Source organism: Homalodisca vitripennis, chromosome X (genome assembly GCF_021130785.1).
Source record: "Homalodisca vitripennis isolate AUS2020 chromosome X, UT_GWSS_2.1, whole genome shotgun sequence".
Classification (NCBI taxonomy): domain Eukaryota; kingdom Metazoa; phylum Arthropoda; class Insecta; order Hemiptera; family Cicadellidae; genus Homalodisca; species Homalodisca vitripennis.
In genome coordinates, this window is record NC_060215.1 from 36,828,770 (window position 1) to 36,854,126 (window position 25,357).

At 35.3% G+C, this 25,357-nt stretch overlaps 1 protein-coding gene across 8 annotated transcripts in view; it reads right to left on the minus strand.

Annotated features, from left to right (window-relative positions):
- Positions 1-25,357, minus strand: part of LOC124368910 (poly(rC)-binding protein 3-like) — a 293,457-nt gene that overhangs the window by 96,445 nt on the left and 171,655 nt on the right. For all 8 annotated transcript variants that reach the window (XM_046826452.1, XM_046826453.1, XM_046826451.1 and 5 more), the window contains one exon: positions 22,215-22,253. The gene's annotated coding sequence lies outside the window, so the exon portion shown is untranslated. The remainder of the gene's footprint in view (positions 1-22,214; positions 22,254-25,357) is intronic.

Genomic DNA, 25,357 nt, shown 5'->3' on the forward strand with positions numbered 1-25,357 from the left:
TTTTCGTGACATTTCAGACGGAATTCAAATTTTTGTTACAACTAAAATTAACTAACACGTTTTACTAAGCCCAGCGCCAAGAAGTTAACTTCGGCGCACACTTACAGCAGCAGATTTCTAATTGCACAGCTAAATCATTTGCAACTCAAGCGACAGTATAATTAAGCTGGAGAATATTCAATCAACGTTCAATTGCAGAGTCGGGAATAAATAATCACAGAGTTTGACCATAACATTAATTTAGAATACATTTTATAAATGTGTATAACCTTTCATTCATCCTAAACAAATAATAAAAATTACACACACACACACACACACACACACACACACACACACACACACACACACACACACATTACATATGACCCACATATCGAGTGGCAAATAATGTAAAATGGTAACTTCAAATATGAAAATAAAAAAAAAACCAACACTGATATCGAGGCAAAAGAAATTATGTCAATTTGAGCAACAGTCCATATTCAAAGTTAGCTTAAAAGCAAATAAATGTAAACTATTTTTGCTGTTATGTGACTTTTATGTACAATTGAAGTAAAATAACAAGCTTTCCAACTATATGACTTCCGCGCCAAAGAGTAATTTCCTGGAACCGGATGAAAAACACATTCCATCAAAAGATAAAAGTGACTGCGAACACATAACTCAACTTTTAACTTCCAATGTTTTCCTCGTTCGTTTTCTCGTAAACATTTAAATGAGAGTACGTGCATTCCTAATATTATCAGATTGGCTTATGCGTTCAACTGACACAATAACGACAATTTTATCAATGCTTCGGCAACTTATACAATCAAACAATAGAATCACTTGTAAGACCTAAACTAGTGTTCTTTTCAGCACTTTACGAGTAATTTATATATTTGCATAGACATTACTGTGCAGTTGGATGTTACGCAAACATCCTTAAGCGTAATCTGAGATCAGTAAGTATATTTGGACATTTGTTTTGTAAAACATAAGTGCAAACTCCAAAACATAACAAATCATAAAATACTCTAAGAATATTCCAGCTCCACGATTCCAATCCATTGTCGACAACTGCATGTAATTTTAAGTTACATGGTCAACTTATAAACAAACGTGACATTGTCTTTTGATACACGAAGCGCCGTGCAACGTGCAGCACTTGTAAGATTCCTCTGCACGCACCTCTCACGCTTGTAATAAGGTGGTGTAATCGATGTTAGGATTGGGCATTATTTTTAGTTTTAAGTTACAGCCCTTTAAGCTAACTTTCCTGAAGACAGAAAAAGTAAAAACCCCTTTGTATAACTCCAAGAGGAATTACAAGAATTTAATGTTGGAAATTTAGGCATTAATTCAGGCATTTTTGTAATCGGTCCCTAATAAAAATGTGTGAAGATAAAAGTGTAATTTTTGACAGTATGTACATTAGTGCCAGCCTCGAAGTTTTAACTTAAACTCATTTTAAAAATCGAATCAAAAAAGGGCAATAAATCATTGAATATCGTCAATATCTGGAAATGCTGGCAAAATACCAAAATTGCCAAATTGAGGATAGAAGAGCAATTTGAAGACAACGATACTCCAAACACCAGCACACACTTCTGGAATCTGGCAAATGAAAAGTTTTACCCCAATTAATTTGCATCGCTTAAAATTAATTTTCGAAAATATAATTCTAAATATAAAATGTTATTTTGTTCTGGAGACATATTTTTCAAAATTCTTTCTTATACAAAAATACACAAGATGAATACATTACAGATAATTATAATGTGTATATTTTTATGTACAACAAATTTTATGTCAGAAAATTGTAATAAATTACACAAAATTATAAATCTGCAGTCAAATTATTTCAACAATTTTCGAAACAGTGTAGTTCTATCAAGTAAGGAAAAAATACAGAATTTTGGTTTTATGTAATACGGTACCTGAGATGACACTTTTAGGTCCACCTAATCAACAAGTTTAAGGTGTTGCCATCCAACTTCCCATATTAAACCTTTTTAATAAGACTTGAACAAATTTTTACATTAGGATCATGTCTTAAGGAATCTTCAACAGATTTTCTTTGGACCTGATATAAGAACCCCTAAATTCTACTTCAAATACACACCACACATTGCTGAATGATAATTGTTATATTTTTCCTGTTAAAAATGCCTTGAGGAGTTGCGACTAAAACGTGTAAAAATTCAACAAACGATATTCCAACCGAAAACCCACCATAGTAAGCACTACTTAATCTGTATTGTTAACACGTAGAAATTCTAGATTATAATTAGGGATTATTTAGTATATCTTGTGACTATGTCTATTCACTGAGGGTCCTACAATGTTTAACAGTTTTAGTTATTCTACAAATTGAGATCGGAACGCATGTTTCGATTTTATTTAGTGTTCACACCCCGTGTATATTTTTACTTCAAAAAAAAAAGAACACAGGGGTGGCATGTGTAGGGTACGCAACAGCGTTTCCATCGCGAATAAATCTGTTAAACAGAAACCCCACACGCGAGTTCCGCTCGACGGGCGGTGAACAAGTAAACTCTACCTTTATTACATCACGGCAGGTATCGTATCAGAGTAAACAGGTATGGAAAAAGGTTAACGTACTACTTTAGTATAGCAATGTTCTGTAGCACTGCTTCACACTGACTCTCACGTCAAGACAGGTATCATACCCTGATGTGCTCTCTCCTTTATTATATTAAACGCCAACTTATCATTTGACTATTAAGCGCAATCAAAATGTTAAAATTGAGATACACTTTTATACAGTGTATAAGAACATACAAACGAGTAAAATTTTTATCAAGCAAAGCATTTTCATCTTACAAACTAGTAAGAAAACTCTAGTGATATATAGATTTTAAAACGTTTGTGCTAACTTCTTTCTCTTCATAAGTACTGCATAAATGCACAAACGATGTTTCATTTTCGATATGGATATCCAATGGAAATATTACGAAACCGAATATATCTTACTAACAATAACATGTACAAACTGAAACACAACATTACTAAAACAACTTATAAGCAACTTCGAGGAAGGGGACAACCCGCCTTTTCGGCGATGGCTTACAACACCCTCGGCATCGCGCTGCATGAATAAACCAAAGGCTTTGAACGACGTAAAAGCGCACAACGACTACAGGTCCCGGCTATGTAGTTGAAAGAAAAGGTCCCCCGATATATAATACATATGGACAGACAGACGAGGGGCGAGGGGTAACAACAATACACGGCATACATGTAATGTAAATGCTGTAGCTGAGCTACGCGACGTACTAGTGTTCCTGTTTCCCTCTACTACATCGCTCGGGAATTTCTCCCGCTTTACTTTCACTATATTTTACTTATTAAGAATTCTATTGAAACATAAAGTTTAACTAACGCGTTTAATAAATTTAATATCTTGAAAATAATTTTAATAACAAAACCGATTGAATACATAACAGACAGAAAAAATATTACAATGGTTTGTATTTTTTTACTAGAGAGCTTGAAAATCACAAACTTAAAACGAATATTCAACCGTTCAGCTACCTTCAGTAGTTGTGAGTATTTGAGTTGCAATCTCAGTCGGGAATAAACTATCCCTCCAATAAACTATATTATTACTGTATCTCGAAAAGATCTCCAAACAACACCAGGAAACCAGGGTGTAATTTCTAAAATCAAGTAAAAAACGCAATTGACTATATACCAATCACTAAACCATACGAATATACATGTATTAAGGTCTCAAAAAGAACTCAGATGTATGTTCATGTGGTTCTGTGCTCAACGCGGGTTATTTATTTTAAGAATGTCCACGGTTGGCAAGTTTGAAATGGTTCTCAAAGACAGTAAACTTTTTCTGAATTTCAAGTATCTAGTATGTTTCATTTTAACAGGTCGTATAAGTAAAACATAATGAATAATCTCATATTCGATATCTTACAGGAAATTATGAAGAGATTGACAAAATGTCTGAGAAACTAATAATAAATCGTCTTTTAGTCCCTATAGAAATGCATTGACAGTACTATAAGAAGTTCACTTTCTCCGTTCACCAACGTCCATTGGGAGGGTGCGCGATAAACTTCTATTGTCAAAAAAACTACAAAGGCCCAGCACTCAGCGCCTTTTGACCCATTCAGTATAAGAGTGACATTTTAAACCTAACCCCCCTACTTGTCTCCTAATCCCCATCGGTAGTACACAACAGAAGCGATGGCGTAACGTAGCTCTCAACTAGCGGAGGATGTGTAGGACAGACATTCATAAAACTGTTTTCATATTTTCACTGACCTTCACCTTAGACCTTAATCGCACCTGCAACATTTCCAAAGTCCGCGATTACGATTAAGGCCGCGATTATCTAATAATTTCCTATGAAATCAGGCACACCAAATTGGGTTGGGTACTAATCGAGTTCGCAAGCGAGTTTAATCCAAATTACCAGATTCTTGGCTTTAGAATGGGTCAATAACCACAGTTTACCCATCAAAAGAAAAAGAACATAATTTAATGGTTGTTTTTATTGCTATATCATATTCGTTCTTGTAAACGTTTACAGAAACCTAGCGTGTAAACCTGATTAAAACACTATCAGTTCATATAAGTAATTTCACAAACAAAACAAGCGACTGAACCAAGTGAAACACAGGAAATTTATCGTAAGCGGGAAAATTAATACACAAGATACTTTCAGATAAAAGTTGATAAAATCGAAGATTTAGTGTATTATGGTGCATTATATGTTATGGTAATCACATGATCTTTGTGTGTAGTGTGGTTAAAATAGATAGCGGTTGAAATATCTTTCGATATGTATAACACTTTCAATACTTCCCCACTTCGTCCTCTACCAAAACTGGCACTACTAACGAACGATTGAGTGAATTTCCCTTATCGATTTCAAGAACACCAGTTGTGTGCTTATGCAATGCAATTTGGTTCTCGGCTCCTGGACATTAAGTGCATCATAAAATCTTAATTAGAGAATAAAAATCTTATTGATCCACGTGCCATAGAGGAATGCAACATAGTATGTTCGGCTAATCGTACTTGGGATGAACGTTGAAGAGAGGAAAATGCAATAGCTTCTTCCATTAGTACCCGTATCCTTTTATAAATAAAGTCTCTAGTATCCTAAATGCATTCCGAATCAAGGAAAATTGGAATATTAAGTAATTTAAACGCCAATACAAACATGTTTAAACATCTGTTCACATTTGTCAAAATTCGTATAAAGTGATGGTAAATGTGTCATCGTTCTTATTTTATATTACACTCTAACACTTGATTTAAAATTATTCACAGTATATTTCGTGGCCGATTAGATCATACAAACAGGTGATTTCTGTTTTGACTGAAGTCCAGGGGTTTGAAAGTAGCTTGTGATTATACGAGTATACCCAAAAGTCTATAAAACTTTCCTGCGGCTTCAGACTTTTATGGGAGAATAGAAGAAGACTATGATGTATTATACAATACATATTATAAAATAACAATAAATATTGATATGATAAATGTTATAAAATAATATTAATTAATGTAATTGGTTTTCAAATAAAAATGCAAAAGATCTAAATCCCCCAAATAATAAATCCTTTTATAATTTTATAATAGTTTTTATAATTTATCAACGATTATAACTTCTAACCTACCCTCTGTCTCAATCTTTGTTTTTCTTTTTTGATTCTCATTTATTATAAGCCGTATTAAACCGTAACATTTTATAGACATTTACTACTTTATTTTTAAGTGTATTGTCTTATTTTGCCTTATGTTGCTGCATGGTCTACGGATTGAGGATCTGATGTAGAGATAGAACAGGTTTAAACCCTTTCTCTTACAGTAGCACTGTTATCAGCACAGTCGACCTTGTACTTTACCGACTCTGCCCTTATATGTTTGATAAAAATCCTCTCACAGGCCTGTGGCCAAACAGGCTGGGCATAATAGAGACAAAAGGGGGTCGGCCTTTATTTTAGGGAATAGTAAAATTTAAATTTAAAACGTTCTAAATAATGATAGTATACCAAAAACGTGGCCTTCCATGTACATGTAAAATTACTAGAAGTAAAAATATATAAAGAAAATAATAAAACACAAATAATAATAATCCCCTAAGAAAAGTAATACGACGCATAAATTTTAATAGTACTCGTAAACTACTTGTTGTTTGTACACGAAGAGAAACAGCATATATTAAACTATAAACTGGTAAATTGTATTTGCCATTTTGTCGGAATTAGCAATTCAATACGGCAAGAACACAGCGGTGTCATTGTAGTTTAACTTGATTTAACATAGTGGGTTGAGTAAGCACTCGACATGGAGCGCAATACAACATTTTATATTCAATAGGGAGTGCTTCGTACTCACAATTATATTTATTACCTACACATATACATTCCGAATACAACTCACTATGATTGACTCATTGTAAGCTATTTCTCGACATCAATACAATTTAGAAACGTAAACTGTTAGTTTAAAAAGTAAGAGAGTATAAACAGACTTAAAGGGATGCTAAGGCAGAAATTAATTTTTTCCTACATTTCAGGAATAACAAGTTCTACCATCTGTTCTTTTCACACTTTCATACCTTAGTGCATATGATGTTTGTAAAAACACGACATATTTCAATACCAGTCGAGGGTATAAAGTTTAGAGTTAAAACGAGATGGTCATCTGCACCATGTAGGCTACTCTTTGATCAATGTTGAACCTTTCCATCTAATTGGGTTGCTTGTAATTATTAGGCCTAAGTTGTAGGCCTATATGTTTCGAAACAGAGTTTTCAGTATATGTTTTATGATAACATTATTGCACGAATACAAACGGAATTATCCACGGAACAAGATAGAAACAACGACGAATAGCAAGGCGTATATAAAGGTTAAATTGCGTAAAGCCATTTAAATAAGAATACGTTGTTAGCGTAAGGCCCCCCATCCACTTACAGTTCTAACTGCAGTCCTGGACTGAGACAGTCCGGGACTGCAGTTAGAACTGTAAGTGGATGGGGAATCCGGCAGGCGAATCGTTGGACTGTCAACTGTCGCACGGTGCGGACAGTTCAACGATCGGACTGCAGGCGGAACTGCTAGTTAGTGGAGGCTCCCGTGACAGGCCACAGTCGACAGTCCAAGCTGCGAGATATGCGCATGCGCTAGCTCAGCTGCTCCGTGTCGGCCTCATGCGTCATTGAGTGGTGAGCGTTTGGTGGTTGCGCATTGTTTTGTTTGTGACGCGGCAATCATGGCCAGTTGGTCGAAGGATAATCTTTTACAGTTTATAGAGGAGTTTAGGAAACAATGAATGTGTATGGAAGGTTAAGTCAAAAGACTATCACAATAGGGAAAAGAAGGAAGCAGCCCACCGTAGTTTACTATTAGTAGTGAAAGGGTTTGACAGTACTGCAACAAAAAGCGATGTGTTGAAGAAGATAAACAATATCAGAAGTGCATTTCGTAAGGAACCAAAGAAAGGTAACAGCCTCTCAACGTTCTGGCAGTGGTACAGACGATATATATGTACCAAAGCTGTGGTACTACAGAGAACTTTTTGTTTCTTATTGACCAGGAAGAATGTCTAGGAGGGACTTCCAACTTAGGAGAAGGAAGAGTCAGTGAAGACGAGGTAAGAGAATTAAATTACTAGTTTTGCGGTTAAATAATGTATTCACAATGCTACAACTAACTTACAGTTTGTCATCGGAGGTATTTTGTTTTCAAATAATCATTATAAACTAAGAGATGTATCTGTCTTGCCATTCCACTTTTCCTTTGTTGCTAAAATAATGAACAAATTTATTTCTTACTTCTTTTGCAACTAGCCATTGGGCGATCGGTTTGTCTTACTTGTAATGCCATGTGATCGCTGGTTCTTGGTCCAGGCTTAGACACACCAACTTCGTCGTCATCTAAAATCCAACCAGTCTTTAGGTGAGTACCTTTGAGGGATTGTCCTACGCAAATAGTTGTGCAGGTAGCAGCACGCAACAACAACACTATTCACTTTCTTCAAGTCAATGAAGGTGATTGGTTTTTGTAGAACCTGAAATCTCCTCAGCGAGAATCCCAAAAACACTTTCGACCATTCGGCGTGCTCTTGAGAGTCGGGTAGTTTATATACCTTTCTAGGTTTGTTTGCAACCCTATAGGAAAAGGGTTTCATTATGACCTCAGTTAGGGGGAAGGCGTCATCGGCAATGAATACGTATGGAAGAGCTTCGCCGTCTACAATGCCCTCTTCAGGTAAAATTGAGGCTTTTATCTGTTATTGTTTCTTGTTGAAGTCTGTCTCTTTCAGAACTCTCCATCAGATACCCGGCCATTAACACCAAAATGAAAATAAATTATTTCATAGTTTGCACTAGCAATGCAGAAAAGTACCTGACTATGGAAACCCTTATAGTTATAGAAGTAAGAAACCAACTTCCAGGTGGTGGTGTTATGGCTATATGCTTTCCATCCATGCTGCCTAGGCAGTTGGGGAAATTCCATTTTTCCCCGTACTCCTGTGCAATTTGTTTCCACTCCTCGGCTGTATTCGGTACCTGAAAACAATTCATAAACTGTCAGCTGTCATATTTCAGACCAGCGTTTTGTACGGAACAAATTTTAATGAAATCAAAACCCATCGAGAACCGTATCACCCCTCGTTTTCCGTTCGCCACCCCCTCTGTAATTTTTTTTCAATATAATATTTTGAGAAAGTAATAAATAAGTAGTTAAGAATGTACTGTGGTGATAACTGAATCATTATTGATATTGTGGTTCATTATTAAGTAATGACAGGGTGTCTACGGGCACGGAAATAAAGGAAATCCGCGAAAAGTCACGGATTTTGACATTTTTTTCAAACATTTTTTTTTTAACAGGAGATGCTGGACGATTCACAAAAAGAACCATTAGATGCTGAGGAAAATGTACCAGCGCCCCAATCTCTACAGAATCCTCCTCAAAGTTGCTCGAACCGCTTCCAATATTACCTCTGCAACACCTGAACCTAAAGATTCTTTTAAACGGCAAAAAAAAATTGTCCCCGTGTGATCAAAGTCTTGGTTTAATATTGGACAACGACTGGCAACAACAAAGAAGAAGATCACTACGACGCCTTTGGGAAGAACGTTGCTCAAAAGCTGAGATTGCTGAACAATGAGCAAAGGATTTATGCGCAGAAAATCATTAATGATGCACCTGTTTGAAGCAGAACTAGGTGGACTAACACGATTTGCTACAGTTAACCCAGGTATTCTTTACTCAAGTTCCACAACACCATCGGCAGCTAGTGTTACCCCACCCAAAGTTCAGGAGGTAGATCAAACCTATGAACCAATGTATGATGATACAGCAATGTCTGGTTCAGTGTCAACTATTACAAATCTAAATTAAGTGTTCTATTATTAACAAGTAGGCTTAAACCTGTAAACTTTTCACAACCCAAGCTGTGCGGTTTTTTTAGTAGGCCTACTCCAGTAGTTGAGTACATTGAGAGTTATATGTTGAACAAATTTACATTTATTATTTTTTTTTGTGTTTGTGGTGAAAATATTTTGCACTCAATTAAAATTACACTTTAATCTTTATTCATATGCGGTACTGTTGTGAGCTGCCATGTGTTTGTAATACTAGATTGCAATGTTATGTTTGACAGTGTCATAGTTTTTATAATTATTACTTTACTCATTTGTGGTTAAACATACACATAGGTACGTATTACTTTTTATCTTTATACTTACATTAATTAAATTGATTTTTACTTTTTCTTCCTTAGTTATAAAAAGTAAATGTGTTGTTTGTACAACGCAACAAATACAAGTATGGATAATATAATGTTTACAATAATTTTTGTATGAGTTTCATTACCTTTTACTACTTTATAAAAATGGTTAAATGTTGTGTGCACACAGAAAATGAACTCGTAATCGTTAGAGATACTGGAGTTGTAATTTAAAATTAGCAAAAAGTAGTGACATAATACAATGTGTAGGCTATGTACCTTAACAAATCCATAAGCAGATTAAAAAATATTGTAATTTTCTTAACAGTATGTTGGCATTCGAAAAACAACAAAGACCTACTTTATTTCTTTTTCTAACTTTTATCTGGTTTCATATTTTGGATTTTTCAAAACTACTTGAAACACACAATTAGGCTACTAACCTTGCAATAGTCATTCAAGGCCTTGACAATAGCTGAGCAGGTCTCTGGAATTATTCTTCCTAATGTTTGGGGGGAAATTCTCGTTGAAAACTTTTAAATCTTCCATTGTTCTGCCAGTGCTTAGATACCGCAATGTCGCAGTCAGTTTTTCATGTGGTGTAATGGCTTCCCTCATTTTTGTATCTTGTTTGGTAATCAATGGTGTTACTATACGTAATAAATCAAAGTACGTTTTCTCGTCCATTCTTAAGTAGTTTTTCCAGTCTCTAGGATATGCTTCAAGCTCCCTAAGAAGGTGAACGTGGTTAAATCTCTTCCTCTGAAGCCATTCTTTTTTCCACATTTGATGGCCTTCGTTTCTTGCGTTTTTTAATAGCTACCGCTATTACAGCGTATGCTGCCAAATCTTCAAACGTAGACATTGCACTTTAACTTTCACATACGATAAGAACTTAGAATGCACTTTTCCTACAGCCACAAAACGAATAATATAACTAAAAATATAATAAATAATTATAACGAATAATAACTACAAAGTACACACCTACGGCAAAACACCGGAAAGACTGACCACGACAACCACGCCACCGAACGGACTGCGGTCCGCGACTGCAGTCCGTACTGACGTGAACATTTTTCAACAGTCCACAGTCCACCGTTCACAGTTCTGACTGCAGTCAAGAACTGCAGTTCGAACTGTAAGTGGATGGGGGGCCTAACATTGTATTTTGTGGAGTAAAAGATGCGCCTCAACTTAACGATAAAGTGGCCGCAACATGGACGGGTAAGTAGTAGGCCTAATAGGGTTGCACGCGAAGTAAATCCATGTCTTCAAAATAATGAAAAGATTGCAACATCAAACGGCTACAACAATTTTACAAATAATTCTTACGAAAATCTAGCAGTGGAGCAAAACTTACAAGACGGGAATTATTCAAAAAAGTAAAGGGCTAATTTATTGACTTGTAATAAGACTGTTTCATCCTTCAGTACAAAGCCCAAAGCCCGTACGAATGATGGGGGGGGGGGGTACACAGCTAGTGGCGTCACGTCTACGCGTCGACCTAAATTTAAGAACGTACATTCTAACTTTATCGATACGAAAAACATTAAACAATGTCCAACTAATTTCCACTTTCGAAATTGGCCGGTGGACGTGGACGCGAGACAAATTGCCGACTCGGCGGCGAGCAGTGGGTGAGGCAGACACCCGCAAGATAAAGAGTCAGTAGCAGGTGGCGGCAACAGAATCGGGAATACAAAGCCAACAACACGTGGTATCAAAATAATCCTCGGCGACCGAGCCCTACTATTCTGGGCCCAAGCGAGCGAGACTCCGCGCGACCGCTCAGCTCCGCTCAGGGGACAGCAAACGTACCGCCTATTGTCTCCACTGTGACAATCTCGAAAGCTAAGTAAATTCGGACTTAATTCTATAACTTACTGACCTGGATCAGTGCAAATATAATATTTTGCTCGGCAAATCCTTCCCTATTGTGTGCTTGTGCACAGAGGCTCCAGTAGAGACCGAACGGGCTTACCTCTCGAACACGACTCTGGCTTCTAAACTGAAGCAATTTATTGACCCCCTCCAGACTATAATTGTTACTTTACAGTCACATCGCATCTTGGCCGCGTATATTTCGCGGATGGAATGAGCTTATGGTGTTGTTTTACTAGGACAGGGTGGAACCAATATACTGCTGTTGAAGAATGTAAACGTTAGGATTTTGTTATTAGCCAGTGTGCTGAAACACTCCACTGCGACTGGACTTCGCGAGCCATAAATTTTTTTCGCTGTGCAATATAGGCGACTCAAAAATCGGTATAAAACTTGAGATAAAATCCATAAATATTTAAGTTCCGAAACTCACAACTTCGTGATCTCATTCCAACTACTTTTCACTAATCAATGAATTACAATTCAATCTACGTAATACCTACGCCTGAACACTAAGTATTTTCAGTAGTTGAATAGTCGACTCTGTTACTATAATATCTACAGAATATCTGAAAAATGAGCAGAAAACAAGAAATTGTCCAGTTGACTGAAATACACAAATCTCTGGGTAATTTATTTTTATAAATTTTTCTAAAAACTACAATTTAATAATGAAACGAATTTAAAACTTTGTAACGTTCTTTGTATGGAATTGTTTTTCATTTGAAACCATAACTAGATTTAATGTCAAGAACAAAAAGGAATCACCATGTTGAAAGTTACAGTATAAAAGAGAACAAAGACTTATCATACAACCCAAACAATAACATATCACAATTGAATTTGGATTACAATTACAGCTCACAATTACATATCTTACACATTTTAACTTCTATAAAAGAATAGCTGTAATTGTTACATGTAATTCTTTTCGACTGAATCCCAAATACATGTACTGTATTGGTAGATCGTTTCGGCAACCTCTTCTGAGTTAGAATCAAACTATTTACTAGTACAAACAAGGGTGTTGGTATTCGTCCCTATTGACCGGCAGTTTACCTTCATTAACCATAACTGACTATTATCTTTCTTATCACAATGGAATCGAAATCCTCCATTTGTTATTTAGGACTGTAATTCTTAATGACTTAGATGCCTGTACTCCGGATTAATAATGTAAACTGTAATATAACAGATGTTTGACTGTACAGTCTGGGGGCAGAATCTACTACCGTTTCCCCTAATGAATCCTCTAAAGGTCGAAGGCACTTCATTAGCAATGCAATTATCTTCGAATGCTAATTCATTGCAAGACATATTAATGATATATTTGTTATAATAATAATAATATATTATATAAAAATCCTGAATTATAAATTAATAAATTTATATTATTAAAACGACAAACACTACATAGCGAATATCCAATTTAATTAATAACAAATGTCAATTGTTTCAATTTAAATATATAGTTTTAATTATAAGTTCAAATTCTAATTTATATGAGTTTTTAAATATTAAATATGTCCCAAATTGCGATAAAAATTGCTTAGCTGTAATAGTACTTTAATTATGAATCTTATGTAATATATCAAAATCATAATGGTCATATGTATTTTGAATTTGATGAGCTTAGATGGCTGCATGTTTTTGAGCTGTCCACATTGGTGTTATTTTTTTTATTATTTTCATCTTACTAGGAAAACCAAAATAGTAATAAATAACACGTCCTTACATTACAAATGTTATTAGATTCGTGAATTCAGTAGTGTTTAGATAAAAAGTAGAATTTTTAAAATCTAAACCTTGACCTTACAATTATTACTTTTATTTAAATTATTACTACTACATTTTATCTAAATTATTTAACCTTAGCAATTTGCAAAGGCACAGGTTGGTCATTCAAAGCTTTTAAGTGCGGTTCAGACTGATCCCTTAAAACAGAGGGCAGTAGTTAATGGAAAATGGTCAAGTGCAACAAATTGATAAACATTCCTAATAAGAAGTAATTGTTACTTAGAGTTAGAGTTAATAGAGTTAGAAATACTTAAATAAGGTAAAAGATGGTAATGGTTTTATGATTCCTACACACATTCTAAATTTAAACAAAACAAACTTTCAGTTCTGTGAATGTGTTAACATGAATTTCCTGTTTAAATTTTGGTATTTTAACTTTCGTAAGTTTAAAGTACACAATTTGAAGTACTTTAAAATTTGGAAAACCTATATCAGTGATATTTGAGTAATTTAAACAAGAAGAATTTAATAGCGATCTGAAGTATTTAGACGCAAATGTCGAATTTTACAACTAAGTAAGAGGATAGTTAACAATATTCCTTTTTACGAATAATTTATTTTAACTTGAATTGAACTTTTAACACTTTAAAATTTATTCATCTCTTTGTCTTTCTCCGAATTATACACGATTTAAACATCTCCCACTCATCCAAGTCACCAATAAATAATCATCAACAATTTACTGACGTACAATCTAATGAAGCAAAATATTATGGTCGTGACTATCTATTAGGGATAAGACATCAGTCACTCCAGTAAGAAAGTACCTTAAGGTAAACAAAGATACAGTTGTTATTTCTTCGCCGCGGTCGCATATTTCTTAAGTTTATAAGTACTTAAAACATCAGTGTAACAGCGCGTTATTTCTCTAAATGAGTATTCAATGTTCGTTAATACTCGCTGTGGCTCTCGACGGTTTTAGTGCAGATGCAGATTCTTTTGTCGAGATTTAAATTTGCGCCAGTTTCGTCTAAACGTAGACTTATTCCGATTCGTAGCTGGTGGGGTCTGGTACATTTAACCTGGTCATGGAGTGATTCAGGTTCATAGTTGAAGGAGCGTAGACAGAGTAACTTCTGCTTGGGTTGAACCAGGACAGTGATGAACCCAGGTTCTCTTTCATGAGTCGGACCAGTATGGATCGACTTGCTACCTCAGACGACTGAGATAACTCTACCGAATGCTCTTCCCCAAAATGGCGTAGGTATTCATCGACGATAAGCACACCCAGACCAGGACGAAAGAACATTTTTTATCTTTGTGGTGATTGAGATTCGAATCTCTCTTTGGCAACGCAGGGTTAGGAAGAGCCTAAGAGTGGATGTGGACTCTCCAAGAATTGCGTTTATGGTGATGGAGGCAATTGTGTCTAAGGAATGTATACGACAATGTTATAGGGATCGATCCAGAAAGTATTCTTGAAGTGATCAAGAATGGCGGGAATTTTCAGGAATGTCCCATCAATTATGAAAAGTGTTCTTTACGATTTAGACTGCAAGCAATGGTTTTAACCATTCGTTGTGAATAAGGATGATTGTTATGGTGTTGGTTCTGACGTCCGTTATCAATATGATAGCCTTTGGGCCAACTTAATTATCTTCATATTTTAGTATGGCAACCAGACAGCCCTTGGAAAGTAAGAAACTTATGACACTCAACTATGAAAATGAAGTGTTGGAGTGTCATCCTTGACGTTTCCGAGCGATAAGAGTGTTCAGAGCCCACACGTTGTCTGAGCTGGAATTTACGCAAATCTCGAGGTATTTTTAACTGTTTCTGTCATAAGTGCGGGATGGCGCCAGAGGCGTCGTCAATCCCCGCACAGATGGCCTCGGGGATTTGTGATCGGCACTTCCTTGGGTCAATCATTCAACGTTGTCTGATCACAGAATAGTACCGATCAAAAACTCTCCAGGCCACTGGGTTCGGTGACCCCGCACTGTCGGCGGAAATAAGAAAACGTTCTGGAGATGCTACCTAAAAATCAAACTCAAATCGTTTGAGCGCGGTGAAAATGTACGTTATTATCGCTTTCACATCAGATAAGAATAATAAATTATTCACAACAGTTTAGGCAAATAATTTATTTACTACAGGTGCGTACAAATTACATCTAACGAGTTACATCTCACAGTCTACATTTTATATAAATTGTTTCGTAACTGCAGAGCCATTACAGAAAAGACCCTCAATCGCTTTAGGGGACCGTCCCTCGACGTAGCCCCCCTCGTACATTCCGTACACGTCTTCCCTAACAAACTCCTTGTAAAACAAACTGTTGTAAACTCTGTGTGTAGTTCCATGTGCCACGTACAAGGTTCTTCGCTTGCTAAATGTTGTGTATTGCCGGAATTGAAGCTATCCATCGTTGCCACACAGTTTTCAGTTTTCTAAAGAGGGATTTTTGGACAATCGTTTAGAGAAGGAGGCGTGGAAGACCGGAATCAGAGTGCATTCTACTAGTTCGAACTATTTCTCGCCGGCTGAATGTGCGCTATTCTTTTGCTAATACCAAAAATAATGTTCTGAAGCGTCATGAAAATTCCTCCTGTAACTCTGATGGCGAGGCATTGTGGTCCATCTGTTCGCCAATGCATCGGAGGGGATGTTAATCCTCTCCTTGAAATCCGTTATTATGAGAAGAGATTCTGGCCACCACGATTCCCTTGTCTGCCCCTACACTAGTTTACGTATACCTTGGACATTGGGAAAATGTTCAGCATCTATTGTAACCCTTTTATTCAGCCTTGTTCTTGGCTCGCCTTTCGACCCATCAGCATCACGGCAGTAGTTTCAACTATCTCCACGTTATCTTGGCGAAGCGCCTTAAGGAGGCGGATGAAGTCGACTTACGCCAACTTTATTTTAACAACGGTTGTGCCGAGAACGTCAAGTGCAAACGAAATTCCCTGCTTAACATTGCTTCGATGTGGCACTAAGATTTTTGACAGTGCAAACCCCTCCACGTTTAGCGGAGTTGGGGTGCCGCATTGATTCAATATACCTGACGAACCTCCAAGAGGTCGCGGTAATTTGCCAAGAGTACTTGGTAAAGCACAGTGATAGCACAATAAAATAAAATTGTGGTTGCGTGACATTTGCATAACATCTATAAAACCTTAACGTATAAAACTAATAAAACACTATTAAAAATATCGCGTTTGAAAAGAAATACCAATACTACAGTAAAAGGTATGCTCGCGTATTAAATAGAAGTTCGCATTTTATCCGTACTCTATGTTCACATTTTACACAGTACATGCGTGTGTTCGCTAATTTAAATTATACACCACTTCTAGGCCCATTTTATTAATTAATATTGTACACTGTACTTCTCGTATTGGGCATTATAAATTACAGTTAGGAAAATATTTTAGAACCTTTGTTAACTGCAAAGCTTAATTTATATAAAAATTCGTAATCGATTCGACATTTCTCCACAAGTGTCAGCTAGTACTTAATTAACATTATAGCACTATCTATTATTATTAAATATACTGTATTTAAGCTCGAGTGAGAAATATTTATCTAAATTTAAAAATGGTGTCTACACATACTTGAGCTCGTAACTACAAGCACCGGCTTGAAAATGTCGTTATGGAAAATAGGTCATCATCTTGAAGATTTAATTAAGTTGATGTCGTGTTCTCGCGTTTTCACAACCTGATAATGTAAAGGAGTGTGAACAATTTGTGGAACGGACTCATTGAAGCAGCGCGCGATGCGGCAGAGGGAAGAGCTACGCATCCTGTCGAGGTCCCTCTAAGGATGAAGGGAAGAGTCTCATTAGTGTACAAAGGAGGGTCGACGACATCGTCTAGGGCCTTGTAAAATAGCTTTTGTGTGTGTATGTTTGGTCCCTGCACCTTACTCCCCCTGTACAGTACACACACAGTTGCGAGAGGCGAGACAGGTCCCGCTTACCACTCACAACTACCGCCACGGGGGCTTTTTTGGCATTGACCCTTTTTAATCTTCCACCTGACAGTGGATAATCCAGAGCTTCATCCCCCTGGGTCACATCTCACAAGTACACTAATCTATAACTCATTTTGTGTCAGGGTTATGTATTTGTAAACTTGTACTCAGTTATTTCTAATGTTGAAGTCATCGTAATTAGATTTAAGTATAGTGGTTGGGACATGTAGGAGAATCATAAATATATCTCAATATTCGTGCCTTTACTTTCTTTTTTTCCCTTTATAGCACATACAATATATAATGTAATGCTCTCACATTTCATGTGTGTATATATATATACTCATATTATGTACATAATATATTAAATTATCTAATATATATATATATATATATATATATATATATATATATTATATATATATATATATAATATATATATTAGATCATTTAATATATTAGATGTAACATGAGCATACACTGTAATAGCCGAAATTAATTTAAGTTAAGATCCTTTTTTGGACAATACAAAAAGTTAAAATGTTATTGTTCCGGTGAAGTAATTTTTGTTAACCAATATAAATTAAAATGAAATTATATGGGTAAATGGAACAGCCTAATATTATTTTAATCAAATAGATTCACAAAAGGACTTACTCCAGCGGGACACTTTTTGTAATGTTTAAAATCTATCTGTATTAATTTACTAATGTAGCATATATATATATATATATATATATATATATATATATATATATATATATTAATAATAAAGATAAAAAAATCTTTATTCAATAATTGTATTACATGAATTTATACATATCATGTAGGTGCTTCACCAAGCATATGTGAAAGAGAAAGAAATAAATTATATTATTTTAATATATATACTTCTCGAAACTATATATTTATATAATCGAAACTTACATTTGCTTTATAAACATTAGTAGAATATAACACCCAGACAAGCTTAATCCAAACAACTTACAAGCTCCAACGAACTAAAGATTACAAATGAAAATATCAAGCCATTGTTAGTCAAGTAGTTTGTGTGTGATCATAAATAAATAATTATAAAATATAAAGGAATTACTATGGCTTACTTTGATATTCAAAAATAGAATAAACTTTGCGAGGCTTCATACATTAATTTTTCGTACTTGAAAATTAATTTTTTCTCTATATTATACGGGCAAAGATAAACGTATTAATTTCTGACTGAACGGCAAGTATATATTAATGGTTTAGAAAAGGCTAGTTTGTATGTTATCCACTACAACACTCAATGTTGATTTTATATATATATATATATATATATATATATATATATATATATATATATGTTTATTTTTGTTATAACAACGATGAAATATAAAACTTTCTTTACAGCCATAAATTCTTTACAACTTACTATAACACAAAACTGTATAAAATAACGGAGATCCACTTACGATGTGGGACTCGACACAGTATTCCCTGAACGATGAGCTGCTGGTGAGACAATACGCGACTATTAAGTGCGCTCGCAACGAACGATGATCGTTTACAATTTACGATCACATATAACAGTATGAACTATCAGTGTTTCATTCACTTTCGAAGTATTTTATTTAGCGTTATAACCAACGTTGTTATCTAACTGGACTTTTAAGTCATTACACTAGAGGAAAACTGGACGATTAGAAAATTAAACGACCACAAATAAATTAAACTGTTCCACAATAACAGTAGGCTGATAATTTTATTTTACACCAATCTTTAATGTTGAGTATACGATATAATTAAGTTTTGGCGCAATATAATCTTTTGTGTCTTACAAAATGACGCGCTTTAATTTAACACTCGTTTAAACAATTTGGATAAACAGGTTTGTTGCTTGTAACGAAATTTTCATTTCGTTATTAAAATGGAGTTTTCATTAATCAAACTTCCTTTTACCTGCCATCGATTGTCACCCAGTTGTCTCTGCCACGTCATGCTTAACGTTGATTTCCATACAAGCATAATACGGTAGTGGCAAGTTTTGAAAACGTCATGTATATTTTATGATGCCATATACGAGAAGCGCCAATACGATTTTCAGTTACAAGAATAGAAAAAGATCTTCGGTAGCTAGTTTTGTGAGTTTACAAAACACAACAGACATCATAAAGTTTAGGAAGGTGAGCTACTTGCAAGTCAAGATGTTTCAGTGAAGTCCAAGCAATATGTTTCCTAACACCAAAAGTATCTGTGTGTATAATAATATTTTCAACTTTTTATTTCATCTTTGGTACTAGTCACTTTATGCATATTAAAACTTTTTATGTATATTCATTACGCATCCATACATTTTAATTATTTTCACAATTTTGAGTCGAATACATGTAGATAACCGATATGATTATATGTAGTCAGTGCACGGAGGTCTTTCAGACCCTTGTTACTACAAAATATAAGTTATATATTTTATTATATATATATTATATTATATTATATATATATAATATTAGTTGGAACACTGATTCAGTTTTTATCACATCTAAAAAATTTTATTACCATATAATAAAGCTCAACCTATTAAAGAATGTATATACAATAATTATGGTTTGTGTTAGTTTGTGTTCTATAAAACATAGAAATCTCACGTACATGTTTTGTAAATATGATAAACAATGTAGAAGGCAACAAGAACTTTAAGTTATAATCGTATGTTTATAGCAGAGTTACTCGCATAGAGCGCAGGACATGAAATTCTTATCTAATTGATAATTTATTTCATAACAAGCTATAATAAAGTTAATCAGCAGAGATAGCAAAAATAAGTGTATTCAAAGAAATATCAATCCAAATTTAAGTGGAAAATTCGAGGCTTAACATTTAATGCGGCATTTAAAAATATTATTATTTACGGCTACAACCGGTACAGTATAAAAGGGTACTCTTACTATTGTCGTTACCAGTGCTAGGGTTCGGTTCCGTGTAACATAGTCACGTTCTATTTCTGCTGTGCATCTAGGAGATACAAATAATATTCGTAATGCAACGTTGCCATACAACGCACCAAGTGTCATAATAAACTGTACGCGTACAGTAGCGGCGCTGGCACGAGGTTAGTTGTCCGACGCTGACGAGGGATCGTAATCCCGAAAAGGTCTGCACCAGAGGCAACGAGACACTCGGGTATGGAGTGGAAGTCCTGCGCTGAGCGGTTTGCACGTTCCGAGGGAAGAGATAATCAATGAGGTCAGTTCTCTCTCAAAAGTATAAAGTTGACATTTTACACGGTTTTATCGCAATGTACGCGCCACCGTCCTCTGGGATTCTCCAAGGACACCTTCTTATCAACCCATTTCTCTCCTGTTATTGTATCTTTTTCCACTTTATGTTTATGTTGTTGGCGATTCTTTTAATAAAAAACAAAATATTTACTATACTTCCAAGTGAAAAATATGAGAGGTTGCGATACGCCAGCTGGCAGACAACTGAACCAACACTTGAGGCATCTGCATCTTCTGCCGTGTACCAGGTGACTTCACCTCAAACGCCGGGTTTAACATCGTCCAAGAGCGTTGTTTGGAAAGTAGTTCATGACAATTTGTTTCATCAATTTAGAACTTCAAAAGTGCAAGGACTCGATACTGCCGATTCACTTGTGTCAGGCATTTTGTTAATGTTGTAGTAACAAAATGGCCAAATCCATGAATGGGTTCCATCATAACGAAAACACTTCTGGAGTGTGCGCTTCTTGAAACAAGAACGTATGAGGATATGTCGATATTATGAGTAGATAATACTGACCGGTGAACGTATGGTGGCCGGTATCGTTTTAAAAGGTCGTGCCATCTGGATTACTGAAGGGTAATACTCGGCCACAACCCCCCCCCCCCACAATTGCGTTCTCTCTTCATCAACTCTATCTTACGACGGTAAAAATCCGTATAAACATTAGAATCTGCACAGGACAAAAACAACAACAAACACAAACAATGTATAGTAATTCTGTCTATTAAAAAAATGATCCTTTCATATATTCCTAACTGCTGCTATACCCATCCTACATCTGCTGATTTTAAGCCGACGAAAAGGCGTTTTCTTGAATAATAGCTTATGTCAAATATACATCAGATAAGTGGAGAGTTATCAGACAAATTTTCACATCTGCCTTATCGTTTTCTAACGATATAGTATATGTAGGTTAGGCGTCACTAAAACACTGAGTACAAGAAATATATAAATGAAAGAATCAGACATCATAATCTTGTATTATAAGAATAAATACAATAAAAACAACACAGGACATCAATCTAACAAAAGAAAAACTAATGGACAATGAAAGCACAAAGTACTGACAGCGATAATATATATCACAACTATATAAAAATCTTTACCACAATCGAACGAGTAACAGTTATCAAACAATAACCCCTACATAAAGAACTATGAACTCTACTGGGAAACCCTACAACTACACGGCAAAATTTGATTCGTAGTGAAACAGACAACTATTTTTCTATACAATCGTACTGAAATGAGATCAAAGTCTATAGCAACTGAAGTTTAGTCAACTAATATTTACACATGAACCAAATTAACTGTTTTCATTATAAAAATCACAAGAAATACTAATTTAGTTCTTAGTAAATACATTGTAACGAGACAATGTGACTGAAGCATTTCATACATTGTGACGAAACAATGTCCATTAAACGTTGCATGCATGACACTTACAACGTGCACATAAAGTAAGAACTTGTCATTAAACGTGTCCAACGACACTTAAACTGGGGGTAGGGTATTTCAGTGAGCAGTGAATGCTTGGTGCAGTAATGACGAGTGTTCACGCAAACTACCTGACAACTGAAGCCAATTAAGTATTTAACTGCTGGATGTACGGTATACCAGTGCGACAGGGTACTTACAGAGTTTTGAGGTGAATGTTGGCAGCAACCTAATGTGTCCTGTAACAAAACAAAGGGCGGTTACAGTTTCTCCTCACAAAACACACTCCTATAACACAAGTCACTAAATCAACACTCGCAAACGTGATATAATAACGTGAGATGTTCCAAGCCTCCAAGTGAACTGTTATCGATTCAATCTTTTTCTTTTATTTAAATGAAGTTAATACTGTTTGTCATTATTTATTCATAATCACATAATCATTTCTGACGTTGCTATCTGGTAGTTAGCTTATTGTCTAACACTTGCTTTGTTGTAGCTGTGATGTATTTGTTTTTTCTATTACGAGTATAGATACGTTACATTAATACATATTTATATTGTAAATTTCATGTTTTAATTACGTAATTTTTTCATCCGAAGATTTTACAGTACTTATACTGTTAACTAGTATAGATCGCGTCTCGATCTCCACACACAGGCTTCGTCCATGTGATCATTTCCTGTTTTTGTACACTATATGCTGTGATCTGTATTTCTATGATGAAATAAGTATTAATTCACTCATTCAAATAATACACACGGCCCTTTAATCATTGTTACGTTACACAGTACATCGAACAATCAAAATCAAGTTGTCATTTTAAAGTATACATAAACTAAAAAAACATGACATCGTTCTGTTCTAAACGTAACTTCTAAAAGCTAGTTAATATTTGCAAACAAGCTGCATGTGTATAATGTAGGATGATCCAATAGGCTACGCTTGATTTGTACTAAAACACCTACTGCGTTGCGCTGTATATCGCTTCGCCGCGTTCCTACGTTCTACGATGTCCCTAAGTGTTCGATTGAAGTATGTGATTGTTAGCATTGACCTATCGACTATGTTAATAATTCCCTGGTAAACAGATTGAAATTTAGAGAAATTGTTTTACAATAACCTTACGAAGCTGAGTGGGAACGTGTCAAACATGTAACAGGACTGTGCATTGTTTCCTTAAAAACGACAATTAGTATGTCTCTAACTAGCAGCAGTATGTCAACTCCTGTACGTGATTAAAAATGTAAATGTATCAATTATACAAAAATAATAACACACACTTTTTGGCGTAAAAACATAAACCAAGGTAAAATATTAATTCTTATTATCCCCCGAAAAAATCGTAAGAAACAACTAAATTATCCTCTTGCTCGATAAAATGAACATCCTGAATCAATTTTTTTGACTGCAAATTATTTTTGTACGTTTCGGTGTACATCTGTGCTCTGTGCGCCGTGTGGTAGGCGTGTTTTATAGAAGTGTGTGATTATTTTTTTCTGTGTAGGCGAGTCTGCTCATAATACCTTGTCCGTTAAAAATGACATTAAAAATCCAGAGAAATGCGACTTCGACTCTACACGGTAACAAGAGATACGGCAGAGCAGAGTAAGCAGCGCTGAGATTGGTCTGAAGTTGCTTTCAATTGTCTAAGCCCTCTAAGACAATTTAAGACAAGAGCACACAAGACCAAGAAAACCTGCTGTTTTTAACGAAATATATTACTTGTGAATTTATTTTGTATACATCAATCCCTTCAGTCATATTTCATACACTACTGAACAACACTCCTCATACACAACACATATCGCAACTTCAACCGTTATTCGTGAACCTCATCAAATATTGCCACTATTAATAGAGGAGCGCATTTCAGAAGGCTATGATTCCTGATTACTGAAACAATTTACGTTTTCTTATCTTTAGAAAATGTATCTTAAATAGATGCAACAAAGACATTTTTTAATATTCACCCAACCTATGAGCGGATTAAAGTACACGGAACTTAACGATATTACAAGTTGCATCGTTAAGCAACGGGGCGAATTGACGAGAGACGAACGATCGAAGTATAACTGACACTTCGTGTTACTGAAAGTCCCACGATAATTTTCCTGTTATACCCGAAATAGTATTTTTTAATGATTAATAAACAATATTTCTTCGAATCCTGCCTGTTGAGGACGATATGCAGCATGGCCATTATGCTCACACAGAGCTAAATAGGGACAGAGTTTTGATGCCTCATGCGGCAAAGAGTTTACAAGTAGCGACCGATTACTGCCCTAGAAAACAAGACGCCGAAATGTTGTGGTTCTACTTTAAATAAGCAAATTTGGTCTTATAAAATGAATATAATTAAATATAATCTTGAAACTTCCATAAACGCAACTTTCGATCTAGAGGTAGATTTCGGTTGAAGTGAATGGTATTTTATGGAATACACCTTTTTTATATTTATTACGATGTATAAACATAATTTTAATAAACATTGAATCACAAAAAGTACTTGCTCCTACAGGACGCGAACCCGGGTCTCTCACTTGCCGGGTGAGTACACTACCACTACACCACAGAGCCCTTACTTTTTACGATTCAATTATTTTGTACTTGGCCGTTACACAGGTATTTGCCTTCGATCATTTGTTAGTTTGGTTATTTAAACACATATGTGACAGAAACGTGATTATACTTTTTATGATTCAATGTTTATTGAAATTATATTAGGCTATTGCTATTTATACAAGTTTAATGAATGGCTATATAAAGCTACCTACCAGCATAAGTACTAATGAACATTGCGGGCAGTATAATGAATCGTTCTCCGATAATACAGGTTCAAGTAAGTGGTGCTTCGCACTGAATGTTTCATTAAGGCTAAATTATTATTTCCTTTTTGTACTGATGGTTAGCTAATTGGATTAGTTAGTTAACTATCGGATACGGTTTAAACACGAAACACCCCCATTCTGGTAATTTTAAGCTAAGAAATTAAAAATATTAAATCTTTTTATTTAGTAACGTCTTTAGCAAACCGTTTCTCTGTCGAAAAGCTAATCTGGTGTAAATAGATCCAGCTGCATCCGAATGTATTCTATTTTATACTGCAAAATCAATACTGAACGTGTTCTGGAAGAGTTGACTTGCACGCAATAGCATCAGAACATACTGCAATCACAGTTTACCGCCGCACAATATATTATAGTTTCTGCAGGTCTTGCTTATAAGTGATAACGCCCTAGTGATAACACGTACACACTCTTCTGTTATTTCTATTCGTATCAGTTCGATAAGAATCATCTGCGTGCAGCATCATTTCGAAATTACTGAACATTAGTGGGG